The 20,266-nt window shown below is 41.9% G+C and overlaps 1 pseudogene; it reads right to left on the bottom strand.

Moving 5' to 3' along the window:
• Positions 1-2,620: 2,620 nt before the first annotated feature.
• On the bottom strand, positions 2,621-6,106 carry LOC100440373 (trifunctional enzyme subunit alpha, mitochondrial-like; annotated as a pseudogene).
• Between the last annotated feature and the right edge of the window lie 14,160 nt (positions 6,107-20,266).

Below are 20,266 nucleotides of genomic sequence, written 5' to 3'. Positions count from 1 at the left end.
TAATCCCAGCTACTCCACAGGCTGAAGCAGGAAGACTCCTTGAGCCCAGGAGTTCAAGGCCACCCTGGGCAACAAAAGGTGTGAGAGCCTTGTCTCACAAGCAAACAAACAAACAAAAAAACAAACAAGTCGAGGCAGAGCACAGGTGTCTCTTTTGTTTTCACACATCACATACATTCCCCAGGAATTCTGTGGAGATTCAGCCAATGGCTGTTAGCTATGAATCTGACCAGAAACAAGAACCTGGAAAAGGCCAAAGAGGTTCTGATTTTTCCTCTTCTCGGAAGCGTAGAGAATCAGTGTGTTTACTGGCTCATCAGTCTTTCTCTTTATCCTGATTTCTTTGACTGACTCCTTCAGGAAGGATAGCCTATGTGTCAGAGCACACACTGGAGCTAGACTATATGGGTGCAAATCCCGACTCCATCTCTTCTACGGTGAGGAGGCCTATGCAAACCTACCCCCAAAGGCTGAGGGAGCTGAAAGGCCAGATAAAGAGGCAGACATGCCCAGTTTCTCAGCAAAAAAAAAGCATTTAATAAGAACTTAAAAGCAGAAGCCATGTCCCAGGCATCTGCAAGATGGTGGATCCCCTTGCTGTTACCCCAACCCAGACCCAGGGCTTACATACCATAGGGAAAGGGTATCCGTGCTTCAGAAGGGATGTGTAGGACAATTGAAGGCCACCCCTCAGGGAAAGGCAAGAATGCTACCCGAATCATAGCCTATAATTTGCTTAAGGGCAGGATTCATAGTAAGTGCCTGTTTATGATAACGTCAAGGTTGTTTTAATCTAGGGGCTAGACTTATGGTAAATATGTGTTCTTAACAGTAGATAAAGTAGAGATCTTAGAGGTATTACTGGAACTGGGGGTTAATCAGAAGTCAACATGGTGTTTTGGCAGCCAAGATGGAGTTACTTTAGTCTCCACCCCACCATTATGATTCAAACCATTCTATGCCTCAGTTTTCTCATCTGTAAAAGAGATCAGCGATACAAAACCCTTAAGGCTACCGCGAGATTAAATGAATTAAGTGGTTTAGAGTAGCACCGGCACATAGGCCCTATGTAAATGTGAGTCATTATCCTTTAGTCAAAAAACAACTTTTGAACACCAAGTGCCCAGGGCAGTGCTGGGATGCAAAGTTAACTAACACGTGGCCTCTGCATTTGAAGATACTCGAGTCACTTTTTTTTTTTTTTTTTTTTTGAGATGCTCTGTCACCCAGGCTGGAGTGCAATGGCACAATCACGGCTCACTGCAACCTCTGCCTCCCGGGTTCAAGCAATTCTCCTGCCTCAGCCTCCTGAGTAGCTGGGATTATAGGTGTGCACTACCACGCCCAGCTAATTTTTGTATTTTTAGTAGAGAAGGGGTTTCACCATGTTGGTCAGGCTGGTCTTGAAATCCTGACCTCATGATCTGCCCGCCTCAGCCTCCCAAAGGGCTGGGATTACAGGTGTGAGCCACCGCACCTGGCCTAGAGTCACCTCTTTATTGCTCAAGTTGTTTCTTTCTGCTTTTAATAACACCTTTTGCCTCCTACAATGACATACATTTTCTTGTTTTCTTTTCAGGTTTTTATCATTTTTGATAATAAAAAATAAAGTAATGCTTTAAATTATACTATAAATTTATCATGTGTCCTCCTGTTCAGGGAAAGCATACATCTGCTCACCGCCTTTAGTTCCCCTCTACACATCTGCTGCCTAGTTTTGGCCAAGTGAACTTTCCACTGATATCCTGGGCTCTTTCCTCCCATTCCCATATCTATTCTTTCTTCTCCTCGGTCTCAGAGCACTTGTCATCTTTGCACCCCTTATTTATGGACTTTCTCTTCTGATTGTACAAACTAATAACATCCCTAAAGAGAGAATAGCCCAGTCATTGCTTGTTTCTTTTTTCTGGCTATTCAGTCCCTAGAAGTCTCTGAGTTTAATCCGTTTTTGTTTTTTTTTTTCTTCTGGAGAAAGAGCTTTAATATCCTGGTACACCATGGTGAGCAGAAGCCCAGGCAAAGCATCTACACAGGCAGGTGTGTGTGGTTTTGAGCCCACCAGGTCCCACTTTCTCTCATCACAGTCCCTCCCTAAGGAGCTGCCTAGAATTCTGCACAAACATTCTTACTCCCAAAGCACAGGGCTTTCTTCCAGCTTGCTTTTCGAAGGAGGCATTTAAACCAGAAGGACAAAGACAGTAGAAAAAGGAACAACCAGGCAGAGAGGCAGAGATGCTGATACAGAGTTTGGTTTTTACTGTTATGTGTTTGGCTGGGTGCAGAATTGCCCTCACCACCCCTGGCCACACTGGCCTCCTGGGAGGAACAGGCAGAGATGGCTCCAGATGGCTCTTGGCTGCCACTCTAGGTCTCGGGGCTTATACAATGAGCACAGCGGGTTCCACCTTCCAATAGGAAGTGCAAACTCTAATTCACAGTCAGACTGCACCAGGAGGGAGAGATGGTCTTGGCTGAAGGCACTTTAATCAGGGAGCAAACCCAATGCCAGGGTTTGTCTTCCTTCTGGTTACTCTGATAAGTCTAGACGCCACTCTGTTGGAAAACCAGCACTGCCCACAGCTGGGATTAGTGCACTGACTGAGCGAAGCATGAGACCTGCTCACTGGTAGAACTTCTTGTTAGGGCTGTTAGCATGGTCAGCTAGCAGCTAGCATGGAGTGAACTGTTTTCCATAGGCAGCCTCATACTTCTTGAGCCGGTCCACTATCTTCTGGGCGCCATACAGATCCACAAAGCAGAAAGGCCCTCCAAAACAAGGCGGGAAGCCGAGCCCAAAGACAGCTGCGATGTCTCCCTCTGCAGGTATGGCCAAGATCCCCTCTTGCAGACACATGACTGCCTCATTCACAAATCTTGTCACTAGGCGGAACTGGATGTCTTCACCTGGGGAGACTTCAGACTTAGGAGGCATCTTTAGACTCACTAAGATACTATCCACGTCAGAATTCAAATTCTTACTCTTCACACCCTCCTGATAGATGTAAAAGCCCTTCCCAGACTTGCGACTTAGGAAGCCCTTGGACACCATCTGTGTCAGCAGTTCTGGGTTTCCACCTCCAAACCGCTCCCCAAGGGCTTTGCGCAGATCTTCCGCCACATGTTTCGCTACATCCACGCCAACTTCATCCACCAGTGTGGCAGCACCCAAAGGAAAGCCGAAGCTTGTGGTCAGGGAATCCAGCTTCTCCAGGTCCACTCCTTCCTGGAGGATTCGGATGACTTCAGACATCATGGGTGCAAGACACCTGGTGGTATAGAAGCCAGGTCCATCCTTAACCACAGTGATAACCTTCCCCTGCTTGAGACTGACTGCTACAGCTGAAGCACTGGGTGTCTTTGGAAGTTTTCTCGGTTGTGATCATCTCCAGCAGCTGCATCTTGTGCATGGGAGAGAAGTAGTTCATGCCAATCACCTTCTCAGGTCTTTTGCTGACAGCAGCAATTTCACTGATTGGGAAAGCAGATGTGTTACTGGCAAAGACACAGTGATCTGGAATCACTGCTTCTACTTCCTTTAGCACTCTGTGCTTAAGACTAAGGTCCTCAAACACAGCTTCAATCACCATGTCCACCTTTAAAACATTGCTAATCAAGCTGCCCAGTTGAAGGGGTGGCCTGCCCCTCCACACCTGTGGGTGTTTCTTGTCAGGTGGGACGAGAGACTGAGAAAAGAAAGAGACACAGAGACAAAGTATAGAGAAAGAAAAGTGGGCCCAGGGGACCGGCGCCTGCACCGGTCTCTGAGTTCCCTCAGTATTTATTGATCATTATCTCTACCATCTCAGAGAGGGGGATGTGGCAGGACAATAGGGTAATAGTGGGGAGAGGGTCAGCAAGAAAACATGTGAGCAAATGTCTCTGCATCATAAACAGGGTAAAGAAAAAGGTGCTGTGCTTTGATGTGCATATACATAAACATCTCAATGCATTAAAGAGCAGTATTGACGCCAGCATGTCTCATCTCCAGCCCTAAGGCAGTTTTCTCCTATCTCAGTAGATGGAATATACTATCGGGTTTTACACCAAGACATTCCATTGCCCAGGGATGAGCAGGAGACAGATGCCTTCCTCTTATCTCAACTGCAAAGAGGCCTTCTTCTTTTACTAATCCTCCTCAGCACAGACCCTTTACGGGTGTCGGGCTGGGGGATGGTCAGGTCTTTCCCTTCCCACAAGGCCATATTTCAGACTATCACATGGGGAGAAACCTTGGACAATACCTGGCTTTCCTAGGCAGAGGTCCCTGCGGCCTTCCACAGTGTTTTGTGCCCCTGGGTACTTGAGATTAGGGCGTGGTGATGACTTTTAATAAGCATGCTGCCTTCAAGCATTTGTTTAACAAAGCATATCCTGCATAGCCCTAAATCCATTAAACCTTGAGTCAACACAGCACTTGTTTCTGCGATCACAGGGTTGGGGGTAGTGTTACAGATTAACAGCATCTCAAGGCAGAAGAATTTTTCTTAGTACAGAACAAAATGGAGTCTCTTATGTCTACTTCTTTCTACATAGACACAGTAACAGTCTGATCTCTCTTTTCCCCACACCCAGTCAAGTTGCTGAAGATGGAATCCCTTTCAAATGATGTTAGAGCTTTCTTCTTCACTTTATCATTCAATCTTTGAACACTCATTGCTGTCTTTGGCCTAGCCTAGTGAGTGTGGCATCTTTAAGTATAGTCTTTAGCCTCTTATCCACAGAGACTTAGGTGATGCCTGCTCCCTTCAGCCCTTCATCAAGAATAGCCAGACGCTTAGCATCCTTCTGTGGTGCTCCAAATTGATTCTTCTTGCACAAGACCTGACCACGGTAGAGTCCCATCAAGGCCTTTGATTCACTGGTCATGGCAAGGTCTCCAAATTTCTGAGATTCAGAGAGATAACCAGCATCACTCCCTCACTCAATTTCAGTCTTTACCACGTCAATTATTTTCAGAGGTGCAGGATAAAGGCCGTTAGTCTCCTTTTGCACTTTTTCTTCCACTTTTTTGTATACCTGTTGCCTGACAAATGGAATAGTCATGGTGTACACTGTCAATTTTTCCACCAATCCCTTGTCTCTCTTTGGAGAGATCTTCTTATCAGCTAGTCCTTTGGCAAAAGTTATTGCAACTTCTTCTAGGTATTCGATTGTCCATTCCTCTGCAGGTTTTAGTCCTGGTCCCAGGGGTTCTACCAATTGGTCAACCAGTCCCATTTTCTTTGCCCTATCTGCACGAATGTTTCTACTAGTCAGCATCATGACAAAAGCAGCAGGCACACCCACCATTTTGGGCAGCCTTTGTGTGCCTCCTGCTCCTGGTAAGATCCCCAGCAAGACTTCAGGGGCACCTAATATTGTTTTTCCATCTTTTGTTGCTATTCTGTATTGGCATGAAATGGCAAGCTGAAGCCTTCCCCCCAGGCAGGATCCACTGACGGAAGCTATAACAGGCTTTGTGGCCTTTTCAAGTTTCTCAAATGTTCTCCGTGCTTCTTGTGATATCTGTGTTACTTCTTGAGGGGTCTTGCAAGTGGCTAACATATTGATATCAGCACCTGCAATAAAGCAGCCTGGCTTTGATGAGATAAGGACGGCACTTGTGATTTGATTAGTAGCCCAGACTTCATTCATAACTTCTGTGAACTCTGAATGCAGCTCTTTATTCAGTGTATTTACCTTTGAATTGGGAGATTTAATTCAAATAACTGCCACATCCCCTTTGACTCCATAGTTAATGTGGGTTCTGGTCAGCGAAGCAGAAGACTGTAAAATTGCGGCATATATAACCTTGGGATCAGAGGATCCTGAAGTCACAGAAGCGGCTGAGGATGCCAATCGTCCGGTAGGCCACCATGTTGAGCTGAAGAGGACAGCAGTGGAGAGCACTTTAGCGGGGCCGGCTGGGCGGAGGACTTTTCCTCTCAATCAGGATTTTTAAAAATTGAGGTGAAATTGAAAAAACACAATATTAAGCATTTTAAAGTGTACACTTGAGTGGCGTTTAGTACATACAGACTTGTGTAACTACCACCTCTATTTTCAAAACTTTTTCCTATCCCCAAAAGAAAACTTCACATTCCTTAAGTAGCCACTCCCTAGTGTCCTCTCCAGCCCCTGCGCAACTACCAGTCTGCTTTCTGCCTCTAGGGATTTACCTATCCTGGATATATTTTCATATAAATTAAATACTTCCATATAAATGAAATCATGTACAATGTGACCTTCTAGTCTGTCTTAATCAAGATTTTAGGATTATTTGCATGGACCGTAAATAACTAATTACAGAGCACATCCAGGAAAATTGTCTCAATAGGAGAATTTTGATTTTACTTATTTTTTGCTGTAGCCATACCTCCTTTAGGGAACCTATGGATGGAGGTCTAAAGTAAGCTGAATGCACAGAGGTAGGGGCAGGCTGAATAAATTACCCAAAGTGCTGGCATGTACTAAGTGAGTTAGTAGCGTTGTTTTCTAACCATACTGAGATGGTTGACTCTTCCTTTCCTCCTCTGGTAACAAGTGAAAAAGCCCTCATTGATTGGTAATTTTAGCCAATGTGTGGATGGGGGCGGGGAGTGTGTGGATCGGTGATGGGTGGGTAAAAAGGGTGAGGGGTTGTGGGGAGGGGGAAACGGCTGCAGTGTGAACTAAAGAATTTGGAGCTGCTGGCTGGGCGCGGTGGCTCACTCCTGTAATCCCAGCACTTTGGGAGGCTGAGGCAGGCAGATCACGAGGTCAGGAGATCGAGACGATCCTGGCTAACACGGTGAAACCCTGTCTCAACTAAAAAATAGAAAAAATTAGCCGGGCGTGGTGGCGGGTGCCTGTAGTCCCAGCTACTCGGGAGGCTGAGGCAGGAGAATGGCGTGCAGTGAGCCGAGATCGCGCCACTGCACTCCAGCCTGGGCAACAAAGCGAGACTCTGTCTGAAAAAAAAAAAAAAAAAAAAAGAATTTGGAGCTGCTGATGTCAATTCGTTTGCTTCTCAAATCTCATTAAGGACACTGATTTTAATGAAATCAAGAGGGGTTGTGATTTGATTAGTAGAAAGGCAATCATCCGTGCAAACCCTAAAAGAAAAAGAGAACAAAGGAGGAAGAATTTACCAACATGGTTCCAGGACTTCGAGACTCTCTAGAAAGAAATATCTTTAGAGATGAGAATGGCTATTCTACAGATAACATGTTGTTTCTAATATGCTATAATTTCCTTAGGAACTGTCCCTCATCCATTTTAGAGCTAATTGGGTCAAGATTTATTCTACTAGTCTTTGGAATCATATCAGTCTTTACATTGCATCTCTGAGCAAACAACTAATATGGAATTTGGTCTTTGGAATGTATCTACCCACAAAGAGAAAAAAAATCCTGTGAAGAGTTCCGTGTGATTTGGAGCACCTCTAATTTTCCCTGGCGTTTCAATTTGTTGAAAAGTGCCCTCCTTTTCCCCATAACCCCATGACAGTTTAAAAATATATATATTGTCATTTTAGAGCTGGATGAGACTTTGGAGATCTTCTAGGCCAATATTTATCAAAGTTTGGCTCCAAACTGACCACCAGCTTTGGAATGAATTATTGGCATGTTTTTCAGAAAGGCAAAGCCCTGGGACGCATGAAATCAAAATTTGTAGAATCTGCAATTTTATGCACTCATTCACTCACACCAAAATGTGGGAACCATAAATCTACTCATATTTCATAACCAATCAGAAAACTTTGAACTATGGGTGCAGATAACTTGTTGATGGTGACAACTTATATTTTTGAAATATCTCATCTTCTATGTTTTTTTAAGGGAAGCTTTGAAGTAGAAAGACGAAATTTTGGTTATTCTTTTTTTTTTTTTAATTTTACTTTGAGTTCTGGGATATATGTGCAGAACGTGCAGGTTTGTTGCATAGGTATACATGTGCCATGGTGGTTTGCTGCACCCATCAACCCGTCTTCTAGGTTTTAAGCCCTGCATGCATTAGGTATTTGTCCTAATGCTCTCTGTCCCCTTGCCCCTCATCCCCCAACAGGCCCCAGTGTGTGACGTTCCCCTCCCTGTGTCCATGTGTTCTCATTGTGCAACTCCCACTTACGAGTGAGAACATGTGGTGTTTGGTTTTCTGTTCCTGTGTTTGGTGAGAATGATGGCTTCCAGCTTCATCCATGTTCCTGCAAAAGACATGAACTCATTCTTTTTTATGGCTGCATAGTATTCCATGGCGTAAATGTGCCACATTTTCTTTATCCAGTCTATCATTGATGGGCATTTGGGTTGGTTCCAAGTCTTTGCTATTGTCAATAGTGCTGCAATAAACATACATGTGCATGTGTCTTTATAGTAGAATGATTTATAACCCTTTGGGTGTATACCCAGTAATGGGATTGCTGGGTCAAGTGGTATTTCTGGTTCTAGATCCTTGAGGAATTGTCACACCGTCCTCCACAATGGTTCAACTAATTTACACTCCCACCAACAGTGTAAAAGTGTTCCTATTTCTCCACAGCCTCGCCAGCATCTGTTGTTTCCTGACTTAATAATCACCATTCTAACTGGCATGAGATGGTATCTCATTTTGGTTTTTATTTGGATTTCTCTAATGACCAGTGATGCTGAGCTTTTCTTCATATGTTTGTTGGCCACATGAATGTCTTCTTTTGAGAAGTGTCTGTTCATATCCTTTGCCTACTTTTTGTTGGGGTTGTTTGTTTTTTTCTTGTAAATTTGTTTAAGTTCCTTGTAGATTCTGGATATTAGATCTTTGTCAGATGGTTAGATTGCAAAATTTTTCTCCCATTCTGCAGGTTGCCTGTTCACTCTGATGAGTTTCTTTTGCTGTGCAGAAGCTCTTTAGTTTAATTAGATCCCATTTATCAATTTTGGCTTTTGTTGCAATTGCTTTTGGTGTTTTAGTCATGAAGTCTTTGCCCATCCCTATGTCCTGAATGGTATTGCCTAGGTTTTCTTCTAGAGTTTTTACGGTTTTGGGTTTTACCTGTAAGTATTTAATCCATCTTGAGTTAATTTTTGTATAAGAGGTAAGGAAGGGGTCCAGTTTTCTGTTTTCTGCATATGGCTAGCCAGTTTTCCCAGCACCATTTATTAAATAGGGAATCCTTTCCCCATTGCTTGTTTTTCTCAGGTTTGTCAAAGATCAAATGGTTGTAGATGTGTGGTGTTGAAATATCTCGTCTTCTAATATACCATTATTAAATATGGCAGTTATTGTAAGATAATATTTTATAAAAAGTTATTATTTATAGAGTAACTTCTGTGCAACATGCTGAGACACTTGTTTATGTTATTATTATTATTTTTTTCAAGACAGGATCTCACTATGTAGCCCAGGCTGATCTCAAGCTCCTGACCTCAAGTGATCCACCAGCCTCAGCTTCCCAAAGTGCTGGGATTACAGTCGTGAGCCTCCATGCCTGGCCTATGATATCTTTAGCTATCCTGCAAAATACTTGTTTCACCTCTAAGCCACCTCAGTATTTATGCCTGAACATAGGAATAATAATAGTTCCTACCTCTTGGATTTAAATGAGATACTATATGCAATGTGCTTAGCACAGAATCTTCCATAAAGTAAGTACACAATAAACATTAGCCATTATCACTATTATTTGATCGCATTTTATACATGGAAGAACTGAAACATGTGACATTAGGTAACACATTCAAAGAAATACGGAGCAGGAGGATGGATAGGAAATGGTGGAGACAGAATTCAAATCTCTACGTGCTAGATTACAAAACCTAACTTTTCCCACTACTCTATGTCTTATATGTGCATGATCGGAGAAGGTTCCTTAGTTCATTTTCCCATTAAAAATAATTCTTTTGTTTTAGCCCTTTGCCCAGTCCTAGATTTTTGATACATTCTTGTTTACTGTTCTCTCATCCTTGAAGAGTCCTGGGCAGCTGCACGGCAGAAGTTGAATGAGTAATTCCTGTATATGCATAAAGGCCTGTCACTCAACTTCTTCATACCCCAGACAAGTTCTATAATATGGCTGGCAGTAAACTGAGAAAAACAAAAATCGGGGAATGCAGAAGTAGAAGCACTCCAAAAATCACACTTTCACCCACACAGACTCCTTTTTGGGCTCTTTTTAAAAACAGCAAAGTATCATATTGAACAATCTAGCTGGTGTCCAAAAATAGTGGCCTGGGGAGTCTCTGCCGGAGCATGCTGGCCTCAGACACAGGAATGTACACCCTGGAGACTCCCAGGGGAAGTCCCCATTTTAGCTTCACACAGTGGCCATAATGAAACCTCACCTTGTGCTTCTCATGGTGAGGATTAAGTGGTGAGGTCCAGATGTGCACCAGCAGCACAATTTCCAAGTCATGTTATTTTTGTTAAAAATGAACTAGCCAGGTTTTGCTGTGGTTTTTCAATAGAAGTTGGTGAGAGGAGACAGTAGTTAGTAAGGAAAATAACTAATAGCTGAATGAAACCCCACACAATTGTTTTTTAGTCTCACTAACTCCAAATCCCCCAAACAGAAAATGATTCTGTAATTATAAGAGATATAATTTTTCTTCCCTTAGAAGAAGCAAGGTGAACAAGGAATATTGCTTTCTAAGAAATAAAGTATTTTCTTATGCTGGACAAATCATGTTTCCTTAACATAAAGAACTTTATAGTTACATGTAAATTAGTTAACTCTGGATTTTATTAGAGTTTTCCTTAAGAAGATTATGTAAAATATGAATAACATCTCAATTTTATGTAATCATAGCTTTACTATGAGCCTTCACTCAAACCAGACTGAGCTCAAACTGTTGCTAAAATATCAGAAGCAAGTCCTCACAACCCTGCTGTTCCTGTCGCCTGGAGAGAAGACGACAGGAACAGCAAGGTTGTGAGGACAACAAGCTTATGGTGTTCCTGTCACCTGGAGAGATGAGAAATTTTATTAAGCATATTTTACATATCCCAGATGCCATGCTTTCATATTCACACACAGTAGCTAAGAAAAGCATCAGGATGACTTTTTGAGGAAGGAATTCTTTCCCAATGCCATGCATTTCCTAAGTGAAAGCGCCAGATCTGCTGGGCGCAGTGGCTTACTCCTGTAATCCCAGCACTTTGGGAGGCCAAGGCAGGCAGATTAATTAAACCCAGGAGTTTGAGACTAGCTTGGGCAAACATGGCGAAACCTTGTCTCTACAAAAACTACAAAAATGAGCTGGGTGTGGTGGCACATGTTGGTAGTCCCAGCTACTCAGGAGGTTGAGGTAGGAGGATTGCTTGAGGAGCTGGAGGCTGCAGTGACCTATGATTGCACCAGTGCACTCCAGCCTAGGTGACAGGGTGAGACCCCGTCTCAAAGAAAAAAAAAAGGGACAGATATTGGGCCCGAGTCTCTCTGTCTTCAAAGACCATGCTGGTTTCATTACACTATTCTCTCTTCCCAGAATTCTCTGCCCCATCATCAATGAAGATAAATGAATAGTCAAATATTTTCTATGCATTTTATTATTCAAATGATAAATAAATGTTCAAATCCTATCTATTCATCAAAGTCTCAGTCAAGCACTGCCTATCATGAAGCTTTTGATTATTTCAATTATTTTGGTTATTATAGCTTCTATCTACCATGATTTTCTTCTTCCTCTGAACTCATGCCACCAAGTGGATGATGCATATCCTCGTACAGCTGTGCTTTGGGAACCACGAGGGATTGATTGGTTCCAGGACCCTCCTCAGATACCAAAATCCGAGGATGCTCAAGTCCTTTATATAAAATGGCATAGTATTTGCATATAACCTACACACATACTCCCGTATACTTTCAGTCATCTCTAGACTACTTATAATACCTAATACAATGTAAATGGTATGTAAATAGTTGCTATACCATATTGTTTTTAAAATTCATATTATTTTTAATTGTTATTTTGTTTGTTTGTTTTTCAATTATTTTCAATCCAAGCCTGCGGAACTCATGGACGTAGACGGCCAACTATACTGGGTTTGTACAAGAGCATAAGAGAGGCCAGCTGCAGTGGCTCATGCCTGTAATCCCAGCATTTTGGGAGGCTGAGGCGGGAGGATTGCCTGAGCCCAGGAGTGCAAGACTAGCCTGGGCAACATAGTGAAATCCTGTCACTATAAAAAATTTAAAAATTAGCCGAGAGTGGTGGCACATGCTTGTAGTCCTAGCTACTTGGAAGGCTGAGGTGGGAGGATCATTTGAGCCCAGGAGGTTGAGGCTGCAGTGAGCTGAGATTGTGCCACTGCACTCCAGCCTGGGCAACAAAGCAACAAAGCAAGAACTTGTCTAAAATTAAAAAAAAAAAAAAAAAAAAGTAGGAGACCACAATTTGGAAAGTTTTAGCAAGAATTCATGCTTTTTACAGAGCATTAGAGAATCATTGTTTCTCAGTTTTTTCCCCATTAAACTGTCTATAAAGAAGAGTAAACTAAGAAATGCTGAGCATCTGAGGGTATAATTGCAAATCACTCAACTTACTTGGAATCCATGTTGTATCTTTAAAAGTTTCATGATGCTAGATTAGCAACCACACTGGTAGGCCTGCCACATGTGGGTTTACTTTGCAGACAGGGGAAAATAAAAATTGTTGAAGTCTTCCATGTCTTGAGGCCTTTTCCTTTTCTCATGAGACCAGAAGATAATATGGGGAAAAGAAAGGCCGGGTGCGGTAGCTCACATTTGTAACCTGAGCACTTTGGGAGGCCCAGTCAGGCGGATGTCTTGAGTCCAGGAGTTCGAGACCAGCCTGGACAATGTGGCATAACCCCATCTTTACAAAAAATACAAAAATTAGCCAGGTGTGGTGGCGGGTGCCTGTGGTCCCAGCTACTTGAAAGGCTGAAGTGGGATAGCCTGGGAGATGGTGGTTGCAGTGAGCCAAGATTGTACCACTGCACTCCAGCCTGGGTGGCAGAGTGAGATTCTGTCTCAAAAAAAGAAAAAAAAAAAAAAGTGGGGGAAAAGACATAAGTATAAGGAAATTAATGTGCATATTACATTCTTCTCCAAATAACTTTTTAAATACAAATAATGTTTTCCTCTAATTTTTGGGAAACCTTTAGGTTCCAGGAAAGCACGGCATATCCATCCTGTGGCTTCGACTTATCCTTCATTGATTGCTGCACCCTCAAAAAATAAGCATCTCTCCAGAAATGCATGTCCCATTTTGAAAAGCATAGGGCTAGAGAAACCTAAAGTTCCTTCAACTTTGAGATGTCATGATTCAGTAATTTTTAGATTTGTCTTTTATAGCTATTTATTTTAATATCGTCAGTCATTTAAGTATTTTGTCTTTTTTTTTTTCTTTTTTTGGCAGAATCTCGCTCTGTCACCCAGGCTGGAGTGCCATGGCGCACTCTCGGCTCACTGCAACTTCTGCCTCCCGGGTTCAAAGGATTCTGCTGCCTCATCCTCCTGAGTAATCGTGATTACAGGCATGCACTACCACACCTGGCTAATTTTTGTGTTTTTAGTAGAGACTAGGTTTCATCATGTTGGCCGGGCTGGTCTCAAACTCCTGACCTCAGGTAATCTGCCTGCCTCGGTCTCCCAAAGTGCTGGGATTATAGGCATGAGCCACCACACTTGCCTTTAAGTATTATGTCTATTTTTAAAGCCTTTAACAACATTATAAACTGCTTGAAGAACTATAATGCACACCAGTATTCACCTTCGATGTTCCCCTTATGCTGTCTCATAATAGGCCTTTAATAAATATTAATCAGATGAATGAATTTCAGCTTTCAAAGGTAATCTTTATAAATTCATCATAAAATCACTTTTTTAAATTGCCCCCAAAGGGGTAGAACATCAAAACAAACAGAATATTTGTTTCTCTCCAGGAACTTCATTTTCAAATGCTGAATATCTAAAACTGATTGATATATGTTAGAGAGAATCTTTTTTGCAGTCTATACACTGAAAAGATTTTCAAAACAGAAAGAGACATTATACATGAATGTAGACTGTATTTTGTGTTGTGTTTGTTAGGTTTTGCCAACATCATATCAAATACATTTTATAAAATAGAATAAACAAATATCCACAGATAATTCTGCCAACAGAGCCTCTTTTGATAAAGCAAGGAGCTCCAAAGAAGTACAGGTCCATGTTTCAATTAGATTTAGATTTAATACTTGCTAAGTCAACTGTCTACATTTTTGGGTGGAAGACAAAGTCTTTCTTGCATAAGCCATTTATTGAGTTTGCCTGACATATACCAATTCTAAATGATATAGTTATGTGGCAGTGGCAGGGGGATTGTTCTCTGTAGCTCTGATGAAGAGTTCTAAATTGATATGGTCAAATAGATTAAGGTCTATAGGATTGATTTTACCAGCTTGACAGTATTGCATGGGCTTTGGAGTAAGGCTGATGCTTTCAAATCTCAGTCCCAGCTTTTCTGCTTTCTAGCTGTTGGCTGAACTTGCTGGATAATGACTTTTTGTATAGAGAATGGGATCACTCCCCAGTCAGAGGCTGAGCAGGAAAAAAGAGGGCCCTTGACAGGGAAACTATTGGGCTTTAAAAAATAATTTCAGTTTCAGTAAGGATGTGAGTGTATGTGTTTACAGGAGCTGCCATTAAGAAATATGTGATAGGCCGGGCGCGGTGGCTCACGCCTTGTTATCCTAGCACTTTGAGAAGTCAAAGTGGGCAGATCACCTGAGGTCAGGAGTTTGAGACCAGCCTGACTAACATGGTGAAACCTCATCTCTACTAAAATACAAAAATTGGCCTGGCGTGGTGGTGGGCGCCTGTAATCCCAGCTACTCAGGAGGCTGAGGCAGGAGAATTGCTTGAACCCAGGAGGCGGAGGTTGCAGTGAGCTGAGATCCCGCCATTGCACTCCAGCCTGGGTGACAGAGCAAGACTCTGTTTCAAAAAGAAAAAAAAAAAGAAAAAAAAGGAAAAAGAAGTATGTGATAGATACAAAAATCCTCAATAAAATAGTAAACCAAATTCAACAACACATCAAAAAGATTCTACACCATGACTAAGTGGGATTTATCCTTTGGAGTGGTTTAACACATACAAATCAATCAATGTGCTATGTCATATTAAAAACCACATGATCATGTCAAGAGATGCAGAAGCATTTGACAAACTTCAACACTCATTCATGGCAGAAAAAAAAAAACTCATCAAAATAGGTATAGAAGGAAATTCCTCAGCACAATAACAGCCATTTATGAAAAGCACACAGCTGACATCAAAATTAAAGGAAAAGCTGAAAACTTTTCCTCTAAGATCTGGTACAAGACAAGGATGCCCACTGTTGCCACTTCTGTTCAACACAGTGCTGGAAGTGCTAGCAAGAACAATCACACAAGAAAAATAAGAGGCATCCAAATTTGAGAGGAAGAAGTAAAATTATTTCTCTTTGTAGATGACATAATTCTGTATGTAGAAAACTAAGGAGTCCACACAAAAAAAACGATTAGAACTAATAAATTCAGTAAAGTTTCAGGATTAAAAAACCAACATACAAAAAGTAGTTGCATTTATTTACAAGAACAAATATCTACCCGAAAAGGAAATCAAGAAAATAATTTCATTTATGATAGCATCAAAAAGAATACAATAGTTAAGAATAAACTTAACCAAGGTGGTAAGAGATATATACACTGAAACTTATAAAACATTGATGAAAGAAGTTGAAGAAGACAACAAATAAGTAGAAAGATATCCTGTGTTCATGGATAAGAAGAGTTAATATTGTTAAAATGTCTATATTGGTCTGGCACAGTGGCTCACGCCTATAATCGCACCAGTTTGGGAGGCCGAGGCAGACAGATCATATGAGCCCAGGAGTTCGAGACCAGCCTGAGCAACATGGCAAAACCTCATCTCTACAAAAAATACAAAAATTAACTGGGCATGGTGGCACATACCCAGCTACTCAGGAGGCTGAGGTGGGAGGATCACCTGAGCCTAGGAAATCGAGGCTGTAGTGAGCCATGATCATGCCACTGCACTCCAGCCTGCACTCCACTCCTTCAAAAAAAAAAAAGTTTATACTAAATAAAGGGACATAGGGATTAAATGATTAAACACAATTCCCATAAAAATTCCATTTTTCAAAGAAATAAACAATTCTAAAATTTGTATGGAACAAAAGACCCTGAATACACAAATCAATCTTGAGAAAGAAGGACAAAGTTACAGGCAGCATACTTTCTGATTTCAAATTATAGCACAAAACTATGGTAGTCAAAACTGTATGGTACTGGCATAAAAACAGACATGTAGACTAAGAGAATAGAAAACTCCCTAATAAACTCCAGCATACAAAGTCAACTAATTTTCTTTGTGTGTGTGTGTGTATGTGTTTGAGACAGAGTCTCTGTTGCCTGGTCTGGAGTGCAGTGGCATCTCAGCTCACTGCAACCTCCACCTCCCAGGTTCAAGCGATTCTCCTGCCTCAGTCTCCCAAGTAGCTGGGATTACAGGCATGAGCCACCACACCTGACTAATTTTTGTATTTTTAGTAGAGATGGGGTTTCACCATGTTGGCCAAGCTGGTCTTGAACTCCTGACCTCAAGTGATCCACCCACCTCAGCCTCCCAAAGTGTTGGAAATACAGACATGAGCCACCACACCCCGCAAGTCAACTAATTTCCAACAGGGGCACCAAGAATACACAGTGGGGAAAGGATAGTCTCTTCAATAAATTGTGTTAGGAAAACTGGATATCCACATGCAAAAGAATGAAATTGGACCCTTATCTTACACCATACACAAAAATCAACTAAAATGGATTAAGGACTTAAATAAGGCCTGAAACCATAAAACTATTAGAAGAAAATGGGAGTAGGAATGGGCAGCTTCTTGCCATTGGCCTTGGCAATGATGTTTTTGGCTATGACACCAAAAGAATAGGCAACAAAAGCATAAATAAAAAGTAGGACTAAATCAAACTGAAAAGCTTCTGCACAGCAAAGAGAACAATCATCAAAATGAAAAGGCAATCTATAGGTTAGAAGAAAATATTTGCCAATCATATGTCTGATGAAGGGGTTAATGTCTGGCCAGGTGCAGTGGCTAATGCTATATAATCTCAGCACTTTGGGAAGCTGAGGCAGGAGGATCACTTCAGCCAAGGAGTTTAAGGTCAGCCTGGGCAACAAAGTGAGGCCTCTATTCCTACAAAAAAAGTATAAAAATCATCTGGGCATGGTGGCTTGTGTCTGTAGTCCCAGCTACTCAGGAGGCTGAGGAAGGAGGATTGCTTGAGCCTGGGAGGTCAAGGCTGCAGTGAGCTGTGATTGCATCACTGGACTCCAGCCTGGGCGACAGAGAGAGACCCTGTTTCAAAAACGAAAAAAAAAAAGGTAGGCAGGGGTTTAATATCCAAAATATATAAGGAATTCATACAATTTAGTACCAAAAAAAATGTCAACCTAAAATAATCAAAAGGATCAGAATCTAATTTAAATAAAGTTTATTCAAGAACAAAGTTTGAAGATAGTCCATTCAGAAACACCAACTCCAAGGAAATGGAGTCAGTGTTCTGAACTAGGGAAGTTAAAGTATCATTTATATAGGCAGAGACACAGGAGTTTATGCACAATTACAACATTTTTCATACAAGGTTGGTGCATAGTTATAACAATTTGATTGATTATAGGCAGTGTTTCTTTTTGAGAAGGGTACATATAGCGTCTTTTGCAGAGGGTGTAATAGTCATATGTTTTCTGTCATCTGGTCTAGGCAAAGCAAGATGACAAAGGAGAAGTTAATCTATGATAAGGGTCATTAATTAACAAGGCAGGAGGTTTTTGCCCTTGACGTCATTTAATTTTCTCTAATTACTATACAGGACAAGAAAAATAAGGAAGTGGGTTAGTCTATAACTTGAGAAGCAGATGTTGCATCCATATGTGACTCAGATCACAGCCACATCTCTCTCAAGGCTTACAGTGTTTCTGGGGTTCCAACAGCTTTTTAAAATTTTTTTGAGATGGAGTTTCACTCTTGTCACCCAGGCTGGAGTATAATGGTGTGATCTCAGCATACCGCAACCTCCGCCTCCTGGGTTCAAGCAATTCTGCCTCAGCCTCTCGAGTAGCTGGGATTACAGGTACGTGCCACCACACCCAGCTAATTTTTGTATGTTTAGTAGAGACGAGGTTTCACCATGTTGGCCAGGCTGATCTCGAACTCCTGACCTCAAGTGATCTGCCCACCTCAGCCTCCCAAAGTGCTGAGATTACAGGCGTGAGCCACCGTGCCTGGTCCATGAACAGCTTTTAAATCATATTTATTCTTACATAAATAACCCAATTAAAAATGGACAAAGGACCTGAATAGACATTTCTCAAAAGAAGACATACAATTGTCCAACAAGTGTATGAAAATGTGCTTAACACAGTAATCATGAGGGAAATACAAATCAAAATCACGATGAGATATCATCTCTGTGAAATAATAAGAATAATATATATTTGGTCTCTGCCCCTGGTTCCTGGCACAGAGTTCCTAAAGCCCTGAGAATTTCCTGAGTGATAAGAGCATCTGACACAGAGCTTTTGAATAGCTTGGAATTTCTAGATGACAGGAGTTTGTTTTGTTCTAATGAGATGACTCCTGCTAGGCTCTAGGAGGGGTGCCAGTCCCCAGAAAGACCAAGTCATGACGAGAAGCTTGGAATTTTCGGCCCCACTCCCCATTCTCCCGAGAGAAGAGAGGGGCTGGGAATAGAGTAAATAACTAATCGTGCCTACATGATCAAGTCTCCATAAAAATCCCTGAAGCATGGAGTTCAAAGAACTTCTGAGTTGGTAAATATATCTGTGTAGCAGGAGGGTGGCACACCCCAACTCCAGGGGACAGAAGCTTCTGTGCTCAGACCCCTCCAGTTCTTACCCTCTGTACTTTCATCTGGCTGTTCATATGTATCTTTTTTTTTTTTTTTTTTTTTTTTGAGACAGAATCTCGCTCTGTCACCCAGGCTGGAGTGCAGTGGTGCGATCTCAGCTACTGCAACCTCTGCCTCCTGAGTTCAAGCGATTCTCATGCTTCAGCATCCTGAGTAGCTGGGACTATAGGTGTGAGCCACCATGCCCAACTAATTCTTGTATTTTTTTAGTAGAGTTGGAAGTTTCATCATGCTGGCCAGGCTGGTCTCAAACTCCTGGCCTGAAGTGATCCGCCCACCTTGGCCTTCCAGAGTGCTGGGATTACAGGCATGAGCCACCGCACCTGGCCTGTATGCTTTATTATATCCTTCATTAGCATAATAAACTGGTAAAAGTTAAGTAAGTGTTTCCCTGAGTTTGCTAAGCCGGCTTAGCAAATTAATGGAACCCAAGGCATGGGTTGTGGGAACCCCTAAGGCGGTTGATCAGAAGTACAGGTCACAACCTGAAATTTGAGATTGGCATCTGAAGTGGGGGCCATCTTGTGGGATTTACCCACAATCTGTGAGGTCTGATGCTATCTCCAGGTGAATAGTGTCAGAATTGAATTAAATTATAGAACACCCAGTTGATGTCCACTGGAAAACTGCTTGGTGTATGGGAAAAGACTGGCACACATCTAGTGTCAGAAGGGCTGTGCTGAATGGTGTGTGAATGTGGAAGAAAAAATCGTCGGTTTTTCCTATTTCCTATTACATAATTTTTTTTTTTTTTTTTTTTTTTAAAACACGGAGTCTCGCTCTGTTGCCCAGGCTGGAGTGTAGTGGCTCCATCTCTGCTCACTGCAAACTCCGCCTCCCGGGTTCAAGCAATTCTCCTGCCTCAGCCTCCCAAGTGGCTGGGATTACAGTTGCCTGCCACCATACCTGGCTAATTTTTGTATTTTTTTTTTTTTAGTAGAGATGGGGTTTCACCATGTTGGCCAGGCTGATCTCGAACTCCTGACCTCAGGTGATCTGCCTGCCTCGGCCTTCCAAAATGCAGGGATTACATGCGTGAGTCACCTCGCCTCGCCCCTATTATATACTATTGGGTTTGCATTTTACATTTTTATTTTTTCCTATCTCATAACCTCACAACTGTTAGAATGGCTATTACTGGAAAGACAAAAGAAAACAAGTATTGGTGAGAATGTGGAGCAAGAGGAACGTTTGTACACTGTTTGTGGGAATGTAAATTGGCATAGCCATTATAGGGAACAGTATGGAGGTTTCTCCAAAAAAAACTAAAACTAGAACTACTATATGATCCTCAAAAATTTTAATACAGAACTACCATATTGAGCAATCCTGCTTCTGGGTAAATACCCAAAGAAAACGAAATCAGTGCCTTGAAGAGATAACT

This window comes from Pongo abelii, chromosome 10 (genome assembly GCF_028885655.2).
Source record: "Pongo abelii isolate AG06213 chromosome 10, NHGRI_mPonAbe1-v2.0_pri, whole genome shotgun sequence".
In the NCBI taxonomy this organism is placed as follows: Eukaryota; Metazoa; Chordata; class Mammalia; order Primates; family Hominidae; genus Pongo; species Pongo abelii.
Note: the sequence above shows the minus strand (reverse complement) of the source record. Positions and strands in the feature narration are given on the sequence as shown.